At 34.8% G+C, this 13,733-nt stretch overlaps 1 long non-coding RNA gene across 1 annotated transcript in view; it reads right to left on the bottom strand.

Moving 5' to 3' along the window:
- LOC116273163 overlaps positions 1-13,733 on the bottom strand; it is a 62,714-nt gene that overhangs the window by 16,824 nt on the left and 32,157 nt on the right. Inside the window, exon 3 of the long non-coding RNA XR_004181626.1 lies at positions 5,673-5,720. This is a non-coding gene — a long non-coding RNA (uncharacterized LOC116273163). The remainder of the gene's footprint in view (positions 1-5,672; positions 5,721-13,733) is intronic.

Below are 13,733 nucleotides of genomic sequence, written 5' to 3' on the forward strand. Positions count from 1 at the left end.
GAAACAGAAAAGAGTCATAACTCTAGATCTTAAAATCCTCATCCAATTTCTGAGACTCATGCCCTCAACTAATTTCTGTATATGTGCGCGCGCGCGTGTGTGTATATATATAAAGCATATATATGCATATATATGTATATATACTATATATATAAAGCATATATATATATTTTATATATATGTATGGCATCTATTACCAACTTTTGGAGGAGCTTTGAGGGACACTGGTAGACTTTAGGGAAGAATACATGACTTTTGTTATCTTTCAGATTTGGAGAATAGAATGCATTTGGTTGGTGGAAAAGTATTCACGGTTTTTGCTATTCTTTAATTCTCTTGAATAAAAGTAACAGCAAAAACCACGATTACTTTTGCATCAACCTAATAATTTGTGTCACAGTTTCTTTTATTTTGGCGAAGCTACTTATATGAGTGATTTAGTCAGAACTTTGGAATCAGATTAATTTTGTCAACAGTTATCAAAATAAGAAATGTATTAGAAACTGGATTTGGTATATCTCTTTGATAATGCTGTCTCTGCAGATTCTGAATTTTGAGGGAGGAGTTCTTTCCCTTACTATACAATCAGGAGTTTGAAACTGTACAGGGTAAGTAAAAGGGACTGGAACTAGCCCACAGATAAAAGATTCAAAGCCAGCCTGCATCCAACATCATAAACTCTCCTAACAAGAATAATGAAGAAGGAATTAAGGTAAAAGACTATAGGAAACATACTAAAGGATCCAGACAAGAGCAATACAATTTGTCATAAGTGTTTAGAAGCATAGACTTCAGAAAGCCAATTCATTTTAAAGTGCCTTTTGTTCCTGCTGTTGTAAATGGGACTTTTTTTTTGCTTGATTTCTTTTTCAGATAGTTTGTTGTTATTGCCTAGAAAAACTACTGATTTTTGTGTGTGTATTTTGTATTTTGCAACTGTACTGGATTCATTTATTAGTTCTCAGAGTCCCTTGGTGAAGTCGTTAGAGGTTTTTTTTCAACTTTTATTTTAGATTCAGGGGTACATGTGCAAATGTTACATGGATATGTTGTGTGATGCTGTGGTTTGGAGTGTGACTGAACCCATCACTCAGGTAGAGTGCATAGTAAGCACTAGGCAGTTTTTTAACTCTTGCCCCTCCTCCCTCACTGCCCCGTCTTGTATTCCCCAGTCTTTATTGGCCCATCTTTATGTCCACGTGTACCCAATGTTTAGATCCCACATAGAAGTGAGAACATGAGGAAGTTGGTTTTCTCTTTCTGCATTACTTAGGTTAGGACAGTGGCCTCTGGCTGCATCCATGTTGCTGCAAAGGACATGATTTCATTCTTTTTATGGCTGTGTAGTATGCCATGGTATATTTGTACCACATTTTCTCTATCTGGTTTTGTTTGGTTTGATTTTTCTCTAGGCCTGATTTGTAGTAAACCTGTGCTTTCATTTTATAGAGGTGATGGCAGGACTTTATATTTTAAGATATCTTCATTTTGCTCTTACTTTTTTTTTATTTTGCTTCATTGTCTTCTAGAATCTGGTTTTGCTGATGCCAATACAATCAGAAGGCATTTTGCTTTTTTTTTTTCCTTTGTGGGGGACTTACCTTCCTTTTTTTGGAAACATTTAGAATTTTAAAAAATTCTTAGTGTTCTACAATTTTACAGTAGTATATCTATGGCTGAATATCTTTCAGTGCCTGGACTTAGGTCATTTATGTTTTTTATGTCCTTTTACATTTGAAGAATTCTATCCTTTTTAAGCAATCTGTATTTTGTAATTTATTTTCAGCATTTTAATTTTGTCTTTCCGGAAACATGGATTTTGGCTCCAATAGAATTTATTTTTTAAATATCTTTTTATCTTTCATATTTTTTTTTTCTCTCTCTACCTTTTTGCTCTAAATTCTGTAAGGGTTTCTGTAAGCTATTTTTCTTATCTAATTAAATTTTTGATACCAACAGTTCCTGATACCAATGCTCCTGGAGTACATTGTTCTCAGAATGCTCTTTGTTTTATAGATGCAATATTATTGTGAATATATTTTATCATACTATTCAATTTTGAAAGTTATATATTTTCTGTATTTTCCTAAACTATCTTTTTTTTCTTCAGGGTCAGTTTTTCTATTTATTTTGGTCTTTGTCTTTCATGTGGCTATTTCTTATCATTTACCAAGTAAATTTTGGTGTGTTCATTCTTAAGGAAACAAAGGCTAAATATTTATCTAGTTTGAGTGCTCTTTGGGTGCACTAAAGAAAAAGTGGTACTGTTCACTTCTTGGTCTCCCTTTCAACAACAGTTCTGACTTGCAACTCTGTGTAGGTTAGCAGAGGAAGGGATGTATGTATTATTGGACTTTAGGATGAATTTATTAGTGGACGTTAAGATGAATAAATAGAACACCCGACTGCCTTCCTACTATCATACCTCATCCTCATTTGCACATGCTCCTTTCTCTTAATAGCAAGTATTAAGCATAGTAGGGGGAGATAGGCAAACAAAATTGCATTCTAAACTGCCTAGTCACCTAAAAGAAAAGATAAATCAACAGGATTTGAGTCAAGAAGAGTTCTGGGAGCAGTATTTTCTAGGATATTCTCATATTTCTTTTTTTTTAATTTATTTATTATTATTATACTTTAAGTTGTAGGGTACATGTGCATAACGTGCAGGTTTGTTACATATGTATACTTGTGCCATGTTGGTGTGCTGCACCCATCAACTCGTCATTTATATCAGGTATAACTCCCAATGCAATCCCTCCCCGCTCCCCCCTCCCCATGATAGGCCCTGGTGTGTGATGTTCCCCTTCCTGAATCCAAGTGATCTCATTGTTCAGTTCCCACCTATGAGTGAGAGCATGCGGTGTTTGGTTTTCTGTTCTTGTGATAGTTTGCTAAGAATGATGGTTTCCAGCTGCATCCATGTCCCTACAAAGGACACAAACTCATCCTTTTTTATGGCTGCATAGTATTCCATGGTGTATATGTGCCACATTTTCTTAATCCAATCTGTCACTGATGGACATTTGGGTTGATTCCAAGTCTTTGCTATTGTGAATAGTGCTGCAATAAACATACGTGTGCATGTGTCTTTATAGCAGCATGATTTATAATCCTTTGGGTATATACCCAGTAATGGGATGGCTGGGTCATATGATACATCTAGTTCTAGATCCTTGAGGAATCACCATACTGTTTTCCATAATGGTTGAACTAGTTTACAATACCACCAACAGTGTAAATGTGCTCCTATTTCTCCACATCCTTCCAGCACCTGTTGCTTCCTGACTTCTGGACAATGGCTATCTTAACTGGTGAGATGGTATCTCATTGTGGTTTTGATTTGGCATTTCTCTGATGGCTGTGCATATTGAGCATTTTTCATGTGTCTGCTGGCTGCATGAATGTCTTCTTTTGAGGAATGTCTTCTTTGAGAAATGTCTGTTCATATCCTTTGCCCACTTTGGATGGGGTTGTTTGTTTTTTTCTTGTAAATTTGTTTGAGTTCTTTGTAGGTTCTGGATATTAGCCTCTCATCAGAGGAGAGTAGACTGTGTACTGGGCCCCCATTCTGTAGGTTGCCTGTTCACTCTGGATGGTAGTTTCTTTACAGTAGAAGCTCTTTAGTTTATAGCTTAGATCCCATTTGTCAATACCTTTGGCTTTGCTGCTGCTGCTTTTGGTAAGCAAGCTTTAGACATGAAGCATTTGCCCATGCCTATGTCCTGAATGGTACTACCTAGGTTTCCTCTTAGATTTTATGGTATTGTGTCTAACATTTAAGTCTCTAATCCATCTTGAATTAATTCTCGTATAAGGAGTAAGGAAAGAGATCCAGTTTCAGCTTTCTGACCAGATGGATCTGGTTAGCTGAATTCTACTCAGGTGCTGAGGAGTTGGTACCATTCCTTCTGAAACTATTCCAACACAGAAAAAAGAGGAATCCTCCCCTAACTCATTTCCATACAGGCCAACAGATCATCCTTGGGATACCAAAGCCTCGGTGTAGAGACATGCAACAAAAAAGAGAATTTTAGACCAATATCCCATCAATACCGGATGCAAAATCCTCAATAAAATATCAGTAAAACTGATTCAGCAACACATCAAAAGTTTATCCACCATGATCAAGTGGGCTTCATCCCTGGGATGCAAGGCTGGTTCAACATTCGCAAATCAATAAAACATAATCCAGCATATAAAACAGAACCAAAAAAGACAAGAACTGGCTACGACTATCTCAATAGATGCAGAAAAAGGCTTTTGACAAAAATTCAACAGCCCTTCACATGCTAAAACGCTCACAAATCTGATATTGATGGAACGTGCACTAAAATAAGAAGCCGTATTTATGAAGTAAAAACCTTGGCCAGCCAATATCAAGGTACTCGAATGGGCAAAAACTGAAAATTCCTTTGAAAACTGGTATACCAAAGACAGGGATGCCCTCTCTCACCACTCCTATTCAACATAGTGTTGGAAGTTCTGGCTAGGGCAATTAGGCAAGAGAAAGAAATCAAGGGTATTCAGTTAGGAAAAGAAGAAATCAAATTGCCCCTCTTTGCAGATGACATGATTGTGTATTTAGAAAACCCCATCATTGGCCGGGCGCGGTGGCTCAAGCCTGTAATCCCAGCACTTTGGGAGGCCGAGACGGGTGGATCACGAGGTCAGAAGATCGAGACCATCCTGGCGAACACGGTGAAACCCCGTCTCTACTAAAAAATACAAAAAACTAGCCGGGCGAGATGGCGGGCGCCTGTAGTCCCAGTTACTTGGGAGGCTGAGGCAGGAGAATGGCGTAAACCCGGGAGGCGGAGCTTGCAGTGAGCTGAGATCCGGCCACTGCACTCCAGCCCGGGTGAAAAAGCGAGCCTCCACCCCAAAAAAAAAAAAAAAAAAAAAAAAAAAGAAAACCACATCATCTCAGCCCAAAATCTCCTTAAGCTGATAAGCAACTTCAGCAAAGTCTCAGGATACAAAATTAATGTGCAAAAATCACAGGCATTCTTATACACCAGTAACAGACAAACAGAGAGCCAAATCAGGAATGAACTTCCATTCACAATTGCTTCAAAGAGAATAAAATACCTAGGAATCCAACTTACAAGGGATGTAAAGGACCTCTTCAAGGAGAACTACAAACCACTGCTCAGTGAAATAAAAGAGGACACAAACAAATAGAAGAACATACCATGCTCCTGGATAGGAAGAATTAATATTGTGAAAATGGCCATACTGCCCAAGGTAATTTATAGATTCAATGCCATCCCCATCAAGCTACCAATGAGTTTCTTCACAGAATTGGAAAAAACTGCTTTAAAGTTCATATGGAACCAAAAAAGAGCCCGCATCTCCAAGACAATCCTAAGTCAAAAGAACAAAGCTGGAGGCATCACGCTACCTGACTTCAAACTATACTACAAGGCTACAGTAACCAAAACAGCATGGTACTGGTACCAAAACAGATATTCTCATATTTCTTTACTGTACTGTTTTAAGAAGTACTTGAATAAAGACCTGCATAAGCAATTTTTTAATTATAAACCTATTGTGATTTAAAAATCTCAGAAAGCTATGAATATAAGTAACTTTCTTAACTTGATAAAGGCTAAAACCGTAAGGCATTATTCTTGAAGAAAGGAAGACAAGGATACCTACTATTACCATACCTTCTTGACGAAGTAGGTGGTTCACATCAATACGTAAGGATAGAATACCTAATAACACAAAAAGAAGGAAGTGTTGGAATAAAAGATATAAACCTACTTTAAACTGCAAATTATAGCATCATATAGCAAATATAAAAAATATCCAGAGACTGCTGGGACTGATAAGAAAATTTGCCACACTTGCTGGATAGATAATAGCTTACAATACCAGCAGTGATCATTTTCAAAAGAGTAATGAAATAACATACAACTCACAATAAAAATAACGTTCCTAGGATTAAATAAGAAAAAAAATTTCATAGAGAATTTTTAAACTAATAATAGACATAGATAATGGTCTGAATAAATGAAAAGCTATTCTAGGCACTTGAATGTGATGACTTTATATAATCAAGATATCAGTTTTACTTTTCTTAATCTATAAATGTAACCCCACTTAAGATTCTAGTTGGACTTTTTGAAGAAATTAATGATCACATATAAATGTGTGTAAAAATAAAGGTATATGAAGAGCTTAAAAAAAGGAATAGAGGCCGGGCGCGGTGGCTCAAGCCTGTAATCCCAGCACTTTGGGAGGCCGAGGCGGGCGGATCACGAGGTCAGGAGATCGAGACCATCCTGGCTAACATGGTGAAACCCTGTCTCTACTAAAAATACAAAAAACTAGCCGGGCGTGGTGGCGGGCGCCTGTAGTCCCAGCTACTCGGAGGCTGAGGCAGGAGAATGGCCTGAACCTGGGAGGCGGAGCTTGCAGTGAGCCGAGATCGTGCCACTGCACTCCAGCCTGGGTGACACAGCGCGAGACTCCGTCTCAAAAAAAAAAAAAAAAAAAAAGGAATAGAGAGGGGGAGAAATCCCAATAGCATTTATTAAGACACACTGCAAATCTATATTAATAAAAACTTTGTGGTTTTGGCACAAAAGCAAGACAAATGGATAATGAAACAGAAAATTCAGAGACAGATTAATGTATATGTGAAGACAATTTATTGTAAAGATGTCACTGCAACTCAATAGGTAAGCAAAAATTATTTAGTTGACATACTGGGAAAACTGACAAACTTATTAATATGGTTTGACACTGTGTCCCCACCCAAATCTCACCTTAAATTGTAATCTCCACGTGTTGAGGGAGGTACCTGGTTGGAGGTGATTGGATCATTGGAGCAGTTTCCCTCATGCCATTCTCATGATAGTGTTATCACTAGATCTGACGGTTTAAAAGTGGCACTTCCCCCTTCATGCTCTCTCTCCTATTGCCTTGTGAAGAAGTGACTGCTTCCCTTTCACCTTCCACCACGCTTGTACATTTCCTGAGGCCTCCCTAGCCACGTGGAAATGTGAGTCAATTAAACCTTTTCTGCTTATAAATTACTCAGTCTCAGGCAGTTCTTTATAGCAGTGTGAAAACGGACCAATACACTTACCAGAGAAAATAAGATTAGATACTTACAAAATACCATGTGCAAAAATGGAATCTATATGGATTAAAGACCTAAATGGAAAGGTAAAACTACAAAGTTATTTGAAGAAAATATCAGTGAATACTGATTTTTTAATTAAAAAAAAATCAGATTCAGTGGGAACACATGCATGTTTGCTGCATGAATATATTGCATAATGGCCGGGTTTGGACTTCCATTGAATCCATCATCCCGATAGTGAACACAGCATGCAATAGGTATTTTCAACCCTTAACACCTCCTTCCCTCCCGACTTTTGGAGTCCTCAGTGTCTAAAAGAATACTGTTACAATCTTGAAAGTGGGGAAATACTTCTTACTAAAAACTCCAAAAGGAACAACTATATATATATATATATATATATTTAAAAAAATCTGAGCTTAGCTATTTTAAAACGAATGATTTCTCTTCAACATTGGACATCCTAGGAAAAGCTCAGTAGATGACAGAAAGAAGAAATATCTGCAATATTTAAAACTAGCAGAGACTTGGCTGGGCACGGAGGCTCACGCCTGTAATCCCAGCACTTTGGGAAGCCTAGGCTGTTGGATCACGAGGTCAGGAGATCGAGACTATCTTGGCTAACATGATGAAACCTCATCTCCACTAAAAATACTATATATATATATATATATAAGCCGGGTGTAGTGGTGGGCATCTGTAGTCCCAGTTACTTGGGAGGCTGAGGCAGGAGAATGGCGTGAACCAGGGAGGCGGAATTTTTCAGAGAGCCGAGATCGCGCCACTGTACTCCAGCCTGGGTGACAGAGCAAGACTCCGTCTCAAAAAAAAAAAAAAAAAAAAAAAAAAGAAAGAAAAGAAAAAGAAAAAAAATGGGCAGAGACTCAAATATGGACTAAACAAGAAATTTATGATGAAAAAGAGAACAAGATACCCCAAAAGAAAATGAAAAAAGTATACAAAAGTATTTTATAAATCTATTAATTATTGCTTATTTTATTATTTTCAATAGAAATTCAACTTATTCCAGAAAAACTCTTGTTCCTTCTTAAGACTCATTTATTTGTTCATTTTTATATGCAGAATACAAAAATGAATATATGTAGAATATAAAAATGAATGTTAATATTTTAAACCCTAAAGAATGACAATTATTCTAACAAACACAAAATAAAACCCCTCAAAAAGTGTGGCAATTATGTGACAAACACATAAGGCTCTGATTTTACTGATGAAGTTCTCTAAAAAGACTCACTGGAGTTAGAATTATCAAGTCATTTTTAAGGAAAGGATACATTCATTTTCTAAAACAAATTAGTATAGGAAATAACGTAGTATCAGATTTCATCTAAGTGTAGAACTCACCACTTCCCCTCGAGGCTTAAACAAATATTACATGAGTGAGGGCTCTTGTAAAATGTTATGTTTTGAAATAGATTTCATTAATGGCTTCTAGTGATAATTTATGTCTCCTTTATACACAAGTCTTTTCTCATACTAATTATGGATACCTTATTTGCATATAAATAGATTTCAGTATTTGCTGAAGCAAAGACCAAATATGCTTTTTTTTTTTTTTTTTTTTTTTCCCCCTCCTGGACATTGTTAAAAAGGAAAAAAAAAAAAAAAAGAGGGGAGGGGGACATTGTAATAATTAGCAATCAGGATATATAATAATTTTCTTGATAAAACATTTTTGCTTACAACATTCTTTGGTGTTTTTATTGATATATTTCACGTCAAACATTGTGACCTCTATTAAAATTATAAAGAAAAACAATCTGCACAGTTTTTGCAGTGGTATATGGTTTAAAAAGAACATTTTGATACTGGTTGTTTAAACGTTTACTCTGACCCTCTGGATACCTTCTCCTAATTAGGTTTTACAGTTTCTGATGTGTATCATGTTCTGTTTTAGAGAATGTAAATGTCATTTTTGTAACTATATTGCTTAGCTAAATAAATTCTGAGCTATAACAAGTCATATGTTTATCGTAGAAATATGTTTTGTTTATTTCAGTTAATAGTGTACAAATGCTAAGCTTCCGGTCATCATGTAGTTAAAAATACCAAAATCTTAAGTTTTTTTTTATAGAGCGTACTTCCTTTCAAAATAATTCTTATAATAAGAAGACCTTTTGAGTCTACTTTTATTTCAACTAGCAATGGACATTAGTGAGGAAATAACAATTAACTCAATGTTTGTAAGAGGTAGCCATTTGACATTTGCTTCTTGACTTTCAGTATTTGAAATAGGATATGTTCCTGTGTTGTTGCAGTGTAAGTGAATAGTCAACTTCCTCTTATGACACACAATATATCTGAGTAATTACTTGGGGAAATTAAGATAACAGCTGCTTTCTGGTAGATATGATGTCCATTAATATGTGTCTTTCTGACCAGCAGAGGTCACTCAGTGTAAAGTGAATAATGACTTCAGCTTTCAAAAGAGACAGCAAACATGACTGTTCTATTTGAGCACTTCGTTTTTACTTGATTTCTGTTACTAGCAAAAAACACTGTTTTCATCTCTTGCTATACATGCTTGCCTAAATGAATGAGGCTGTTCCTTGTGGTTTAAAGATCTTTTTAAACATGAAGGCAAACGTATAATCCTGAAAGAAATTGTTAAGGCACTGTATTTAAATCTGTATGTTTTTTTAATATTATACAGATGATTTCTAGTTAAAAATATGAGGGAGAAGATTGTCTCTCAGGGAACACATCACATTGCATTCTACCACAGAGAGGCAGCCTTCACCCAAAGATGGGATGTAGTGCTATTGGATTCTAGAAAAATAGCATTTAACTCTAGAATTTGTTTTATTGTTGTTTATAACAGGCTTTGAAAGTAGCAGTGTGTGGCAGCTTTGACAGCTGGCAGTGTGGTAATATGGAGATTTGAAGACAACTTGATTTTTAGAATTGTGATATTTGTGCTTTCCTTAAATGTGTTTATACTTAGTACTTTTAAAATACATGGGTAAAACAAAAATTACCTTTATTTTTGGTATGCTAGTGAATTAGTAATTAATTCAAGAAAAAGATTCCCTCAATTTATCAACTATGCTTATTTAATCCATCTCCTAGACCCAATTCACCTTTTAAGGAATTGTCATGCTGAGGTAAAAGCATAACATTGTCATTTGATTAATATGATATTTGTTTGGCAAATTTGATAGTTTTGGAGGTGCTGATACATCTAATGGAGATTAAGAAGGCAGCATGAAGTAGTAAAAAGAGCTGTTAAAACCATAAAGTGAAGCCACAGCTCTGCTATTTAACTCTGTTCCCTGTGAAGTTTAAATAACAGTTTTCCCCCTTCTACCCTCTCAGAGATATTCAAGGATGAAAAGCAGGTACTTTGGTCCGTATTCATTTTATAACTTATGAAAGTTGTTTAACTTCTCTGAACTGTTTTTTTTTTTTTTCTATTACAAAGGAGAAGACTAAAGCTGAGCATGATTTAGAGAATTAATCAAGGTCACATGGTTATAGGAAGCTTGAATTTCAATTTAGGTTTAAGATTTATTCTAGAAATAATAGGCTAAAATAACATAGAGATGAAAATATACTTATACTTGCAAGCATTGCCTCTTCAATGATCATGAAATAAGTTTGCAAATTTGGTCCAAGATTAAAATAGTATGACATCCACATAACAGAATTCATACTGTAGTGAAGGATGTACACTGAAAAGAAAGTCTTTTTCCTATCTTAATACTGCCAGTCTCATATTAATCTCTTTCCTCCCAGGTGACAATTGCTCTAACATATTTACAAATAATGACAAATTACAAATATTTATGTGATATATCATCTAAATGCTATTGCATATTATAAACAGAAATGTGATTTCAATCCATCTATTTCTTTGCATGGACATACTAAAAAGAAAGCAAAATGACAAGAAAATGGTTAAAATGCTTAAAGTCACAGAAGTAGATTCCAGGTAGCTCATAAATTGATTCTTCCTTTCTTGATTCAGTTCAGTTCAGCTCAATAAGCATTTATTGAGGCTCTACTACCGTAGGCAGACACATAAGATTCAGATATATTTCAGAGAAAATTATGGTCTCATCCAGAATTTCAGAAGGTTTATTCTTTGTCTGGATCACTGGTTACCAAGATTATTTGAGAGAAAACTGATTTAAAGTATAAATATTTTTCAAGAACAGCAACACACTAAATTGTAGTTTAGAGGTCAAAAGCAATGGGTTTTGTTGAAATTATTTTCTTTTTCCCACTTGCAGAGAATATGATTTATTATTTTGGGATGAATCCAAGGAATCTTCATTTTTACACTAATTGGGATGATTCTGATGTCTGTGGTCCATGAACAACATAAAATATATGATGCTGCATACGATTGTTTTTGATTTTTAGTCTGATATGTCATGCCCTACAACAAGTTCAGCCAGAGGCCAGCGGAGTAACATGTCTAAAGCTATAGAAGGAGAGCAAATAAACCCTGTGAGCTGTAGATACTAAAGCCAGATGAGGAATCCCTTAATTATTTGGAAGTAGACATTATTAATGCAAAAAATTCCACTGTTATTAGTCTTGATTAAAATTAACCAGTAGTATGAGTATGTCTTATCCAAAATGACTGGGACCAGAAGTGTTTCAGATTTCAAAGTTTTTGGATCTTAGAATATGTACATTATTTATACTCAACAGTTCAGCATCCCTAATCTGAAAATCCAAAATCTGAAATGCATCAATGAGTATTTTCTTTGAGCATCATGTTGATGCTTGAAAAGTTTCAGATTGATTTTGGAGTACTTTGGATTTCAGATTTTTGGGTTAGGAATATTCAATCTTAGTTGATGAGAAGCTTTGAAAGGGAAGAATCCTGCTGAATTCTCACAGTAGTCTGCTGTCTCTTATTCTAGTAGGACATAGGAACAAGGTTAGAGAATATTTACATTACATGATTACAGGATCATAGTGACCAAAGAAAACTACAAGGGTGAAGAAAAACATTATTATTTAGATTTCAATCTATATATAGATTTTGGTTTACTAAAAAGGAGGACAAAGGTTACTGAAATAGTCAATGATTAATCTAACAGTTCTTGTTTAATCTCCAATGAATGTAAAAAATATTTGATGACATCAAAGCATGAAAAGTATTGTATCATTCATTTCATCTATAAAATGTATTTGCTTTAGGATAGAGAAGTTGCTCATTTAAGTTGTAAATGAAATATTAATCTTTGCTTAATTGACTCCTCACTAAATAAATAATGTAGGCTCCTCTTTCTGGAAACTCTAAACTCTGTGAGTCTAGCTTTTTCCTAGCAGACCTATACAGGTAAAGATGTTAGCAGCAGATTCAAATCCAAACATATTTAGAAGCCTTACAATTTTTAACAAGTTGAGAAAAATGGCAAGTAGTCACAATGTAAATGGTATAAATTAGTGATTTTCTTTAATGTTTGTGAAGAATTTAGTTTAATTAAATCAAATGTTTTAATTATTTTTAAAATGAAGTTGATATTTTATTGAAAGGACTTTATGTAACTTCATCTGTGATGTGACATGTTTTAGCATTATCCTGATTTGTACATGTAATATTCCCAGAGATAAGTATCAGTCTTGACAGTGGGAATGCCTTGCTAATTTAGCCTTGATAGAGTGGTGCTAATTTAGCCCTGATAATGGTGATCTAAGGGAACTTCAAATATATGTTGAGACTTATTCTATTTTTTTTTTTGCCTTGATAACTTTCTTGGCAATATGGCTGTAAATCTTTACATAAGAACTGTGAAATATAAAACCAAAATTTAATTATGAGAATTTGCTACTAATATTTCAGGACAATTGTGAAGTATTCTGTTTACCTTGAAGACAACTTCATATTTCATTATTTGGTAATTCTGTTCATTCTTAAAAATAATTCATGTGTTGCATATTTAGGTACTGCCTACTCAAAATGGTTTTAGGTGAAGGGTGATTATCCTTCCTTCCAGCTGGTTCCTATAATTCACACAGAAACTGTATTACACTCACATTTATGACTGGTGAAAGTTATTCAAATTTACCTACAATGTACTTACGTTATCACAGAGTGGAAGGATCTTTTTTATAGCAGCAGTTGAAAGACTTCACTTGACAGAGCTTATGGATGCACATTTTGATAAGTATGTATTAGAGGTACACAGATAAACAGACATTGCTGTCTGAAGAGATATTTCAGTCCAGCCAAATCCATATGATTTTATATTTATATGTCGTAACAGTGACAGTCTTATAGCTTAATCGGTTCTAGGAACACATGTTTTAACAGGTGCATGGTTTAGGTAGATGCCAGGAGATGAATTTCTCAGTCTACTTAGTTTGGAGTGCATGAAAATAGTCAATTTCTTAGGGGCTTTGTACACGATAACTTCCAGATACTCTATAATAACTTTAAGATATCCTTGAATATGTAAAATCTTATTTCTTAAAATATGTAATATTTTAATTGCATAATTACAATAAAATATGTAAAATATGTAATTTTGTTTTTGAACAGATAATTTAAGGGGATGGTGAAAATAAACATGGATATTTTGTTTAAAATTTGTGTAGTATTGGGACTCTTTTTTCTCTTGTTACCTATAGTTCAATTTAATAGACTGTGCAGTTCTGT

This window comes from Papio anubis, unplaced genomic scaffold, assembly GCF_008728515.1.
Source record: "Papio anubis isolate 15944 unplaced genomic scaffold, Panubis1.0 scaffold41, whole genome shotgun sequence".
Classification (NCBI taxonomy): Eukaryota; Metazoa; Chordata; class Mammalia; order Primates; family Cercopithecidae; genus Papio; species Papio anubis.